Consider the following 10,163-nt stretch of genomic DNA (forward strand, 5'->3'; position numbering starts at 1 on the left):
ATTGCTCTCTGTCTTTACTAATATATTTCAAATGCTGAATAGATCACTTACAATGAATGCCACTTCTTTATGTGTAGAATTTTAGTTACCCGCAGAATGAGTTGTTCCCCTGAGCACTGACCCTGATTACCTATTTTAGGGTGGCTCCTTTCCCTTGCAGGCTCCTATGAGCCACCCTTGTGTGTGATAGTAAGCTGTCTCCACAAACTCACAGACATGGCAAGGCAAGCCACTCCCGTGCGCCCAGCTTTTATCTCTTCCCTTCTCCAAGCTAGTAGATGGATAGTTGTTGGAGACTGCTCTGTCCATTCTGATCTTGTACTGGACAGGAAATTCAAGGAAGCTGAGAGAGCTGAAGCTAGCTTTTCAAAAACATGATGATTGTAAGTGTTTGGGCAAAAATGTAAAGCAATGGTTTGCTGGGCAATTTATATTTGTTAGATCTGGATTAATTATTGAAAACAAGTTTGAGAGTTTAACACTACTTTAATAATAGGGATAGTTTTTCATGCCAACCTTCATATGAAAAATCTCATCTAGACATTCGATGCCATCAGAGACTTGAGGAATGTCATTCAAAATGTGATTTTAACATTCGACTTTGAAAAGAATGGAGTTTCTCAAACCAAAACCACATTCACTGTTAGGATTTCATTTGTTCAGGTGGGTCCACAGTCCGGTGTGTTGCTATGTCCAGAGTCCAGTGCGTTGCTAGGTCCAGATTCCAGTGCGTTACTAAGTCCAGTGCGTTGCTAAGTCCAGAGTCCAGTGCATTGCTAAGTCCAGTGCATTGCTATGTACAGGGTCCAGTGCGTTGCTATGTCCAGAGTCCAGTTCATATACTGTTCTGCATTGCTGTATAATGTATTGCTGGTATTTGTAGTCCCCCTACAGCCGATGCCATTCTGCAGTAGAGTGTAAGCTCCTCTGTACAGGAGCTAATGTGACTGACTCAGTGTTCTCTGTACAGCACTGTGGTATATGTCAGAGCTATATAAATGTATAATAGTGTGTGACTGTGGGGGGACATTAGGGTGTAAGCTCCTCTGTTGCAGAGACTGTCGGCAGGTTGGGGGGCCAGTGAGATCCCCCTTGGGTGGGCTAAGATAAAATCTTGCACCAGGGCACTTTATTGCTTAGGTCTGCCACTGCTTGTACTGGACAGGAAGTTCAGAGAAGCTGAGTGGGAGCCAGGTGTTTGGAAACATAGTTTGCTTGGAAAAATATATATTTGTTTGATCTGGATTGATTATTGAAAAACAGTTTATGTTTACTTTAATGTTTTTAAAAACACATTAACAGTACCCATTGACCTGAAGAAGCATACAGTATAACTTCACTATTCAAACTTACACACAACCACAGAAAGCCAGTATGTCTGTAGAAGGAAACTGGAGTACTTGCAGGAACTCATCATAACCTAGATAGGGGACTTGGGGGCAGTGGTATATTTTGGTTTTGTGCTACCCTAGGCAAGACTAAACTTGGACACCCTCCCAATTTAAATTTGTTGGCCAATCAGGAAGCCGTGGGGCATGTAACGACATGCTACCCGACTTCCTGATTAGCCAGAAAGACGGCTCCATGCTCCCTCGTCACTTGGGACGAGGAAGCATGGAACCGGCTTCCTGGCCAATCGGGAAGCCAGGAGCGTGTAATGACTTGCTGTCCGGCTTCCTGATACCGGGAGCTTAACCTCTTGCCGTCCGCCCGTAGTAGAAAAACGGACGGACGGCACTGCTGCATCTGCGGGTTGCCGTCTCCAGACGAGGCCAGGCATCGGAGTATTTGGGCAAGTACAAGTACTCGCCCAAATACTCTGCATCGGCACAGATACCGATACTAGTATTGTTATCGGTGCATCCCTAGTAATAACACATCCATAATGAAAATTATTACAGGTGTCACCTATTTCTGTATTACATACAATTATATGTCTATGTTACAGTTGTGGAGTTCATTGGTGGAGCTTTTGTTATAATAACTATTTAGAAATAGTACATGCTTTATCATACACAGTCAAGAGGTGCCTACTGTATATGAAACATTGTAGTACATTAAATACAGTGAATAATGCTGGGTTATGTCATGGGAACAGATACCTTTTATTTCAGATCTATCTCTACTGTAAAATAAAAACAGAACAGATAGACAAGATCAGAACTGGGAGGAAAGCCAACATCTGGGATGATACATAACATACTAAATTCAATATTTTTACGCATCAGGGCATTTTTTCAGTGAGTACCCAAACTGTTCTCTGCTCATCTGCTTTGCAATCTCTGAGACCACACCATCTGTGAGTAAAACCCAAGTGGAATGCTTCCCACCAGCACTGTGCTGGACTTTATTTATTTATGCACTCACCCCTAAATTCCCTAACATAGTTCCCACTGCTGTAGCCATATGTTTGGTCACTTATAAGAACATGCTTCTGTTATGTACTAAAGTATGGCTTAGTATAATAGTCAACTCAGAGTGAAACAGATGGGAAGAGATACATTAACATTTGAAACTGTAGGCATGCCCTGAAAACACATTTCAATAATTCTATATAAAATGTTACCTTACAGTAGACATTAAAGAGACTCTGCCACTGGAGGAGGGGGACAAACTGCTGTAGGTATGAATTGCATGAACCTAGAGATACTTGCACATACCTGAAGCAGCCTTCCAAACTTTCTGTCATATCGGAATGCCAAGCAATTCTTACAGAGTTCTCCAATTCTCATACCTATTGGCCCATCACTATGATGAGCATCATTACCATAAAGAATGCATAGGAGTCAGAAAGAAGTGGGCACATTTTGGCACTACTAGTGCAAAAGCATTGCCTTTCAGGATAGTCTGAGATTCAGCAGTTATAAGAAAATTTGAAAGGCAGGTCATGTCAGGCTAGGTACTTAAAATTTATACCCGCTGCTATTTGCCCCCCTTTTCTGTAGTAACAGGGTCTCTTTATAACAGTGAAGTCTATAATATGCTGCGCTTGGTATGTGAAATAAAGAAATCGGTGAATAAATTGTCTGTGTCACCTCAAAAACAACTGTGTATCATATTTGAATATGTGACCGTGAGCTATTGTATATATTCTCTTACATTGTTAATTAATGAATGAATTGAATTGATACAGTGATTCCTTCTGTAATTAATGATTTCCGAAAAGCCTTTGTGAGCTCTTACTGTGCAAATCCTCTCTTGTGTTAATAAAGGCTATTAACGGAAAAAAAAAAGACGTGACTGAGTGTTGTTTCCCCCAGTCCTTGGGAGGAGGAAAAGAATTGTTTTTTTTTTCCTTTTTTTTCCTTTTTGTGTTTCTTTTTCTTTACTAGTGTTTATAACAGTTATAGTGTAAACTTGTGATGAAATCTTCTATCCCGCTTATAAGCTTGTGAGTATAAAGGATATGGCAGGCCAAAACAATATGACAAACCAATATAAAACGATCATCTAAACAATATAGCAAACAATATAAAAAGGTCAAGTGGAGACACCAAATGGGAGGGGGCTTTCCTCTTAAACCATTCAGCTGTTAAATGCTTTGGTCTACCTGCCCAAAATCTCCAAGGGAAGTTGGTCTCAGAATATAATCTTACATCTGGGGTATATTTCCAATCAATTAGCAAAAATCAGCAAGACCTTTATATATCCTGACACCGTTAGTATATCCGCTCATGGGTCAATCTTAATGTCGGAGAAAGTCAGTTGACCAGTCATCTATATCGCCCCGACTTGCGAGCAGTAATTTGTGAGGAATAAAAGTACTTATCTGTCCTTGGTTTTATCCTGGGATCCACTGAAGAAGTAAATTTTTAGAGGGTCCCTTCACCGATTTCTTCTAGTTATCTTCTCTCCTCCGTTTCCTAGTTCTGGATCCGGAAGATCAGGTGAAACCACGATCCTTCCTTCCCCTCCGGTTAACCCCTCTTGTGCCGGGTGGATGCAATATCCGTCCACCGGGATATCCCCAGATGGTAGGGAAAAGTTTTAACGAAAAAAAAGAGGGAAAACTCCTAAGAGCAGCAATTAAAACATTTATTGTACACAAAGTAAAATCCGCACTTACAAGATTCAAAGAGTAAAAACGTTTCAATGGTAAACCACTCTGCCGTATAGGCACGAAGATGTGTGAGAGACGGAGCCAATACTGTCCTTTATCCTTGACGTGTTTCGTCGTACTCGACTTTTTCAAAAGGGTATTGGACCTCTGTCTCTCAACATATATACCGTATTTTTCGCTCCATAAGACGCACTTTTTTCCCCCCAAAAGGAGGGGGAAAAAGTGCCTGCGTCTTATGGAGCGAATCCCGACGCCCGAGACATGCAGTTTCGGGCGCCGGGCGAGTAGTAGGAGCCACTGCTCGTTTAATACGAGTGATCTAACGAGATCACTCGTATTAAAGCCGAGCAGCGGCGACGGCGATCGAGTTCAGCAGCAGGAGCCACTGCTCGTTTAATACGAGTGATCTAATGAGATCACTCCTATTAAAACCGAGCAGCGACGATCGAGATAACCATAGAGCCGACGAAGAATAGACGTTCTTCGCCTGCTCTGTGTCATCACTGAGACCGTGGCGCTGTAATCACAGCGCCACCTGTCTCAGCGGTCACTAACTGCAGCTTCTATCACAGCTTCTGTCATAGAAGCTGTCACAGAAGCTACAGTCTTGAGTGCTCCATAAGGCGCGCCGGACCTGGTCCGGTGCGTCTTATGGACCGCAAAATACGGTATACTCCTTTTAATCAATCTCTTCTTAATTGCAAAATTCTCTCCACCTGTAATCACCGTGGAATTAATTATCTCTAGTAGCATGAGAATGTCAGTTGTGGAAAAGGATGTTTTAGACATCTGTGATCGGCTACTTTGTATATACATACATCAGAATAGTATATGCCACCTTATGTATACATAAATATAAAACATTATTATTTATAAAAAATTCTTACTTAAAATGTATTATTTAATAAAAGGTTTAAAATAAGAAATATACAAATGAATTATGAATGATAGATTAAGGACCCCTTCTGCGATAGTGATTACTCGCAACTATCGCGGTAATAGTCATCTTAAAGTGACATTAAACCCTCAGATTTTTTAACATAAGACAATACTGTAATGTGTGCCTTAACTATTATGGGGGAAAAAAGGGGGAATTAGTTTGTCTACCAGATTAATTATTTGCCACTGAAATACTGTGATGTGTGTGTTACATCTAAGCAATATCTATCGGATTAGTCATCAGCTAGGAAACAATTCAGATCTAACTCCACGTTCAGATCCTTTGGAGTCATGGTTTCCATTAAAAAGATCCATTTAGCTTTGTTCTTTGAGACTTCCCTTATCATGTGATTCCCTCTCCAGTGCTTTTTTATTTTGTCTATTCCTGTGAATTTCAATCCTCTTGGGTTGCATCCATGTTTGTCTCTAAAATGCCTAGGCACGTGGTCATGTTTCCCTTTTTTTATATTATTGATATGCTCCCTTATTCTAACCCTGAGTTCTCGGGTCGTTCTTCCTATATATTGGAGGCCACAAGGGCACTCCATCATATAGGTTACGTGTGTGCTTTTACAGGAGATAAATTATTTTATCTGGAACACCCTTTTATTGTAATTAGATTGAAATTCCACAGTTTTTTTTCTTTTTACCTGTCTCTTTACATCCCACACAGTTTCCACACGGAAAAAAGCCTTTTCCCTCGAAGAACGAGAAGTTTTTCTTGGGGGGATCAATTATGTTATGTACTAATAGATCTTTAACGTTTGGGGCTTTTCTATATACCACTTTAGGTCTTTTCTGGATCAGTGGCCCTAAAATGTTATCTTTCAATAAAATTGGCCAATTCTTCTGGAGGATCTGCTCAAACTCCTTGTACTGGGTAGAGAAGTTTGTAATGAACAAGGAAAGTTGGTCCTCTTTTCCTTTCTGTATGGAGGGCTGCAACATGTCTTTCCTATCTAAGTTTTTAATCTTTAGTTTGGTTCTATCCAATTCCTGTTCATTATATCCTTTCTCCAGAAATCTCTTTTGGATTATGGACACTTGTTCAATTCAATTCAATTCAGATTCAATTCAATTCAGATTTATTTGTCACATACATAATCGTACAAGTATGACATGCAGTGAAATGCTTACACGACTGCAAAAAAGAGGGGGAGGAGTAAACAGGTAAAGGGGAAAAATCAAATATAATATAAAATATACATATAAAAAATGTCAAATTTACATTGACAAAAGAGAATATAAGTATTAAAAATTAAATATAAAAAATTATTAAAAATGAAATTAAACAAAAAATGCATACTCAAATACAGTATGAAGTGTAAAGTGTGCGGGTGGAAACAGCAGCAATACGGGGTGAATGAATTAAGATGGTGACCAGCAGTGTATTGACCATTCTTTTAAAGTGCAGATGTGCAGTAAATTTGAGTGTAAGAACATTAGTCTAGTCAGGCAGTAAAGTGCATGTCTATATAAAGATCTGGTTGAGAGACCGTATAGCCTGAGGGAAGAAACTTCTCCTCAGTCTCTCTGTGTTGGCCTTTAGGGAGCGGAAGCGCTTCCCAGACCTCAACAGAGAGAAAAGTCCATTGTTGGGATGGCTGAGGTCCCTCACGATCTTCCTGGCCTTGGTCCAGCACCGCTTGCTGTAGATTGAATTCAGGTCAGGGAGCTTAGTACGGATGATGCTCTCAGCCGATCGCACCACCCTCTGAAGAGCTCGTCTGTCCTGCATGGTGCTGTTCCCAAACCAGGTTGTTCTTCGTAATCTTCAATCCTCGTGCAGTTTCTTTTCATTCTTATGAATTGGCCCTTTGGAATGCCTCTGAGCCAGGATGGGTGATGGCAGCTGTCCATCGGTATGTACCCGTTCCAATCGGTCGGCTTGAAGTAGGTTCTGGTAGTTATTTTGTCTTCTTTTCCTTGTATGATTAAATCTAGGAAATTTATGTTCTTTTTACTGTAATTGTAGATAAAACTAATTCCTTCCCTGTTGGAGACAAATAGGGTCTCTTTATAGAAAGCCATTAAGAGCATATGCAGGAATCTGAACGTTTAATCTTAAAGCATATTTAAACGCAATAATAAAAATGGCATATTTTGCCGCTCACAGTGTTTAGATGGGGAGGCTGCAATCTTTTTCTGTCTTTAGGCATTTTAAAGAGCATTAAAAGTAGGGCTGGGGAAATTAACGATTAATTCCTCGATTAATCGTTAAACTTTTTGATCGATTCAAATTCTTTTGATCGAAAATGAAAAGACTCACCTCTCCGCTGGCTTTCGGGAGTCCTGTCGGAGATCCGGTGACGTCACGGACATCGACGTCACCGGACTCCCCCCCCCCTTCCCCAAGTGGCTCAGTCGGCTAACGAAGGGAAGGGGGAGGAGTCAGGTGACTTCGATGTCTGTGACGTCACCGGACTCCTCCCCCCTTCCCTTCGTTAGCTGACGGAGCCACTTGGGCCGGTGAGTTTGCCCAAGAAGCACCAAGCTTCTGTCTTATCTTAAACTTATATATATGCACTATGTGGCTCTCCATTAACACCCCGCACCCATCTCGCTCCAGAAATGTGCCCATTGAAATTTACTGATATTATGTTGCAATCAGGTCCTTACATGAAATGGAATAGACAGGTGCTGCTACTTCAAATATTAAGCTAATACTTATGTTTAAATCACCCTTAGGGCTTTGCTGTTTTACTATAATATGTAAATACATTTGTAATCCAGCACGTTATTATTCTGAGTTGCCCCACTCAAGCGGCGGCCATATTGAGTGGGGCACGTGAGATTAAAAATGTGCTGGATTAGTGTGATCCTAGTTCATTTTATTACTTAATTGCTGTGCTGTATGTGTATAGGCCAATGTAGTTGGATCTGTATGTGCGTTATAATTAATCGAAATTAATCGATTAAAAAAAATTTCGAACACGAAAATGTTAATCATTACCAGCCCTAATTAAAAGATCTTTAAAACAAGATTTAATTCACCTTTGTAGCTGAAGGTATTGTGGAGAAATTCATCTTCAAAGTTCTCAACAGTGGCACAGGAATTACAGCTGCTTTTGCCTTACTTCCTATGGAAATCAGGATTTGAGCAACCTGCCAGCCTTCTAATGTAAGAAACAACTTAAACCCAACATAAAAGTATTTGCTGTTATCTTTGAGGACAAACTATTTCACAGTTCATACAGCTAGATAGATCAGTGATGGCTTGTTTTCAATTTCATTACTACTTGTTATTAATATATAAAAACGTGAATGTTTATAGTCTGCACAGGTATAGTTTAACACAATAGATCTTCTTTTGTCCTTGATTGCATGTCAACATTGAACATGGGTCCGTTCACTGTACTTTACCTGAATTGACAGTTATATACATTGTTGTGGCTGAAAATTACTGTAGGTTGTAGCTGTAGCTACTGTAACTGAGGTTAAGCCCCATCCTCTTCTGTCCCTAAGCCCTTCCCCTGCCATGCAACTGTCAAATTACAGAATCTCTGTGGGAGTGAACTCAAGGACTTGTATACAGCCTGGCCTTGGATTTCCTTGTACTAAGGCACAAAGAAATTGAGAAGGTATTTGCAGGTATATTAGGCACAACAGGGTGCCACTATTTCACCGGTAACAGACATAATGTAGTAGATAATGTTCATGTAATGCAAATAGATTCAATGGATCATTAGGACAACATTATGGCATGGTAATATTAAATAAAACCTGGGGATCCAATCTTATACAGATAGTGTGTCTACCAAGAAATGAAGCTAGAAACCCAATGCTACAAGGTCAAAGTGCTAACTGCTTCGCCAAATTCTTACAAATTAGCCCCATGTATAGTTAGTATCCAAGCACTAGAGGTAAATAAAACCTTGGTCTATGCTGTAACAAAGAATATCATATATTAAGCTTTGGGTGGAATTGTAATAAAAATATGTGAAATGTTTATGTGCATTCTTTTCACAGAGGATCAACTTGTATGTCAGGATGAGAACAATTTCATCCATAACTTGATTGTTAGTTGTAGTCTCCTCTATGACTCAGTTTAATGATTTACTATGCAGCATGTAGTGCTGAAAGCTGAATCTGAACTCTCAATTCTTTTACAGATACATTTTGCTTTCTTTTTGTTGTAAACCAAACACGCGCCTTTGTTCTGCTTTTTCAATCTTTAAATGCTGTAATCCTGCTTTCAGAAATCATGTCTGTCTTTGCTCTTTCATTCTTTTACAGGATCCACGTTGCTTTATGTTTAGGGAATCAAAGATACTTGGGTTTATAACTCCAGTGTAAAGGGAGGGTCACATCAATGAAAGTATGTTAGAAATGTTTAAAGTTTTTTTTTATTTTACTTTAGGTACTAAAGGTAGTTTTGACAAGTTGCCATTCAAAATACGCCTGAATTGAGGTCAAATTCAGTATAAAACTACTTCAGTGTAAATACTTCATGAAGGTAAATAGTGGTATCAAAACATGTCTGTATAAAAAGCACCAGGTGTTTAGCTAACAATCTATAGTACCAGGAACTAAGTACCCTTGTAGATTTCATTGGACATCATTCATGAAGACTGTAGAAATAGAAGAGTAGAGGTGTAGCGCATGGAATCCAGCTAAGTCTTGCTTTAATTTTCTGTTCTGCACTAGAAAAAATTGTTTGCTGGGAGCTGACTAGTTGCAATACCTGGCTGCCGTTAATGCTGTAAAGGAAGAATAGAAAAGGTGCTTCTTCAAATAAATGTGAAAATAAAATAAAATAAAAATGTATTATACATAAATATATAATAAATTAATGTGCAGCCTTAAAGGATGTAGAACAACCCCAGGATGTAGAACAGATTAGGATTCCATAGAACAGGTAAGTACCAACAAGAATCTTTTTCTTAGGCATTGTCCATATGTACAAAGCAGACCTTTAAACCTTCCACCTTGTGAAATCACAATGTTCTGTAGTACCTAATGTAAATCAAAAAGGGTAACAGCATGCCCGTTGCATGCAGGAACACACCAGCATGTGAGCCAGCCCAAGAGTTGGGGATCAGTGGCTGCTTACTTGAAATTAATAACAAATTTACGATTTCTTACAGTTTGTTTCTTTAGGGCCCCTTTCAGGATGCTGGAATGCAGACCCTTTTTCAAGACCCAGGGTCATTTGTTGGAGCCA

Source organism: Nanorana parkeri, unplaced genomic scaffold, assembly GCF_000935625.1.
Source record: "Nanorana parkeri isolate BGI_ZX_2015 unplaced genomic scaffold, ASM93562v1 scaffold307, whole genome shotgun sequence".
NCBI classification, from domain to species: domain Eukaryota; kingdom Metazoa; phylum Chordata; class Amphibia; order Anura; family Dicroglossidae; genus Nanorana; species Nanorana parkeri.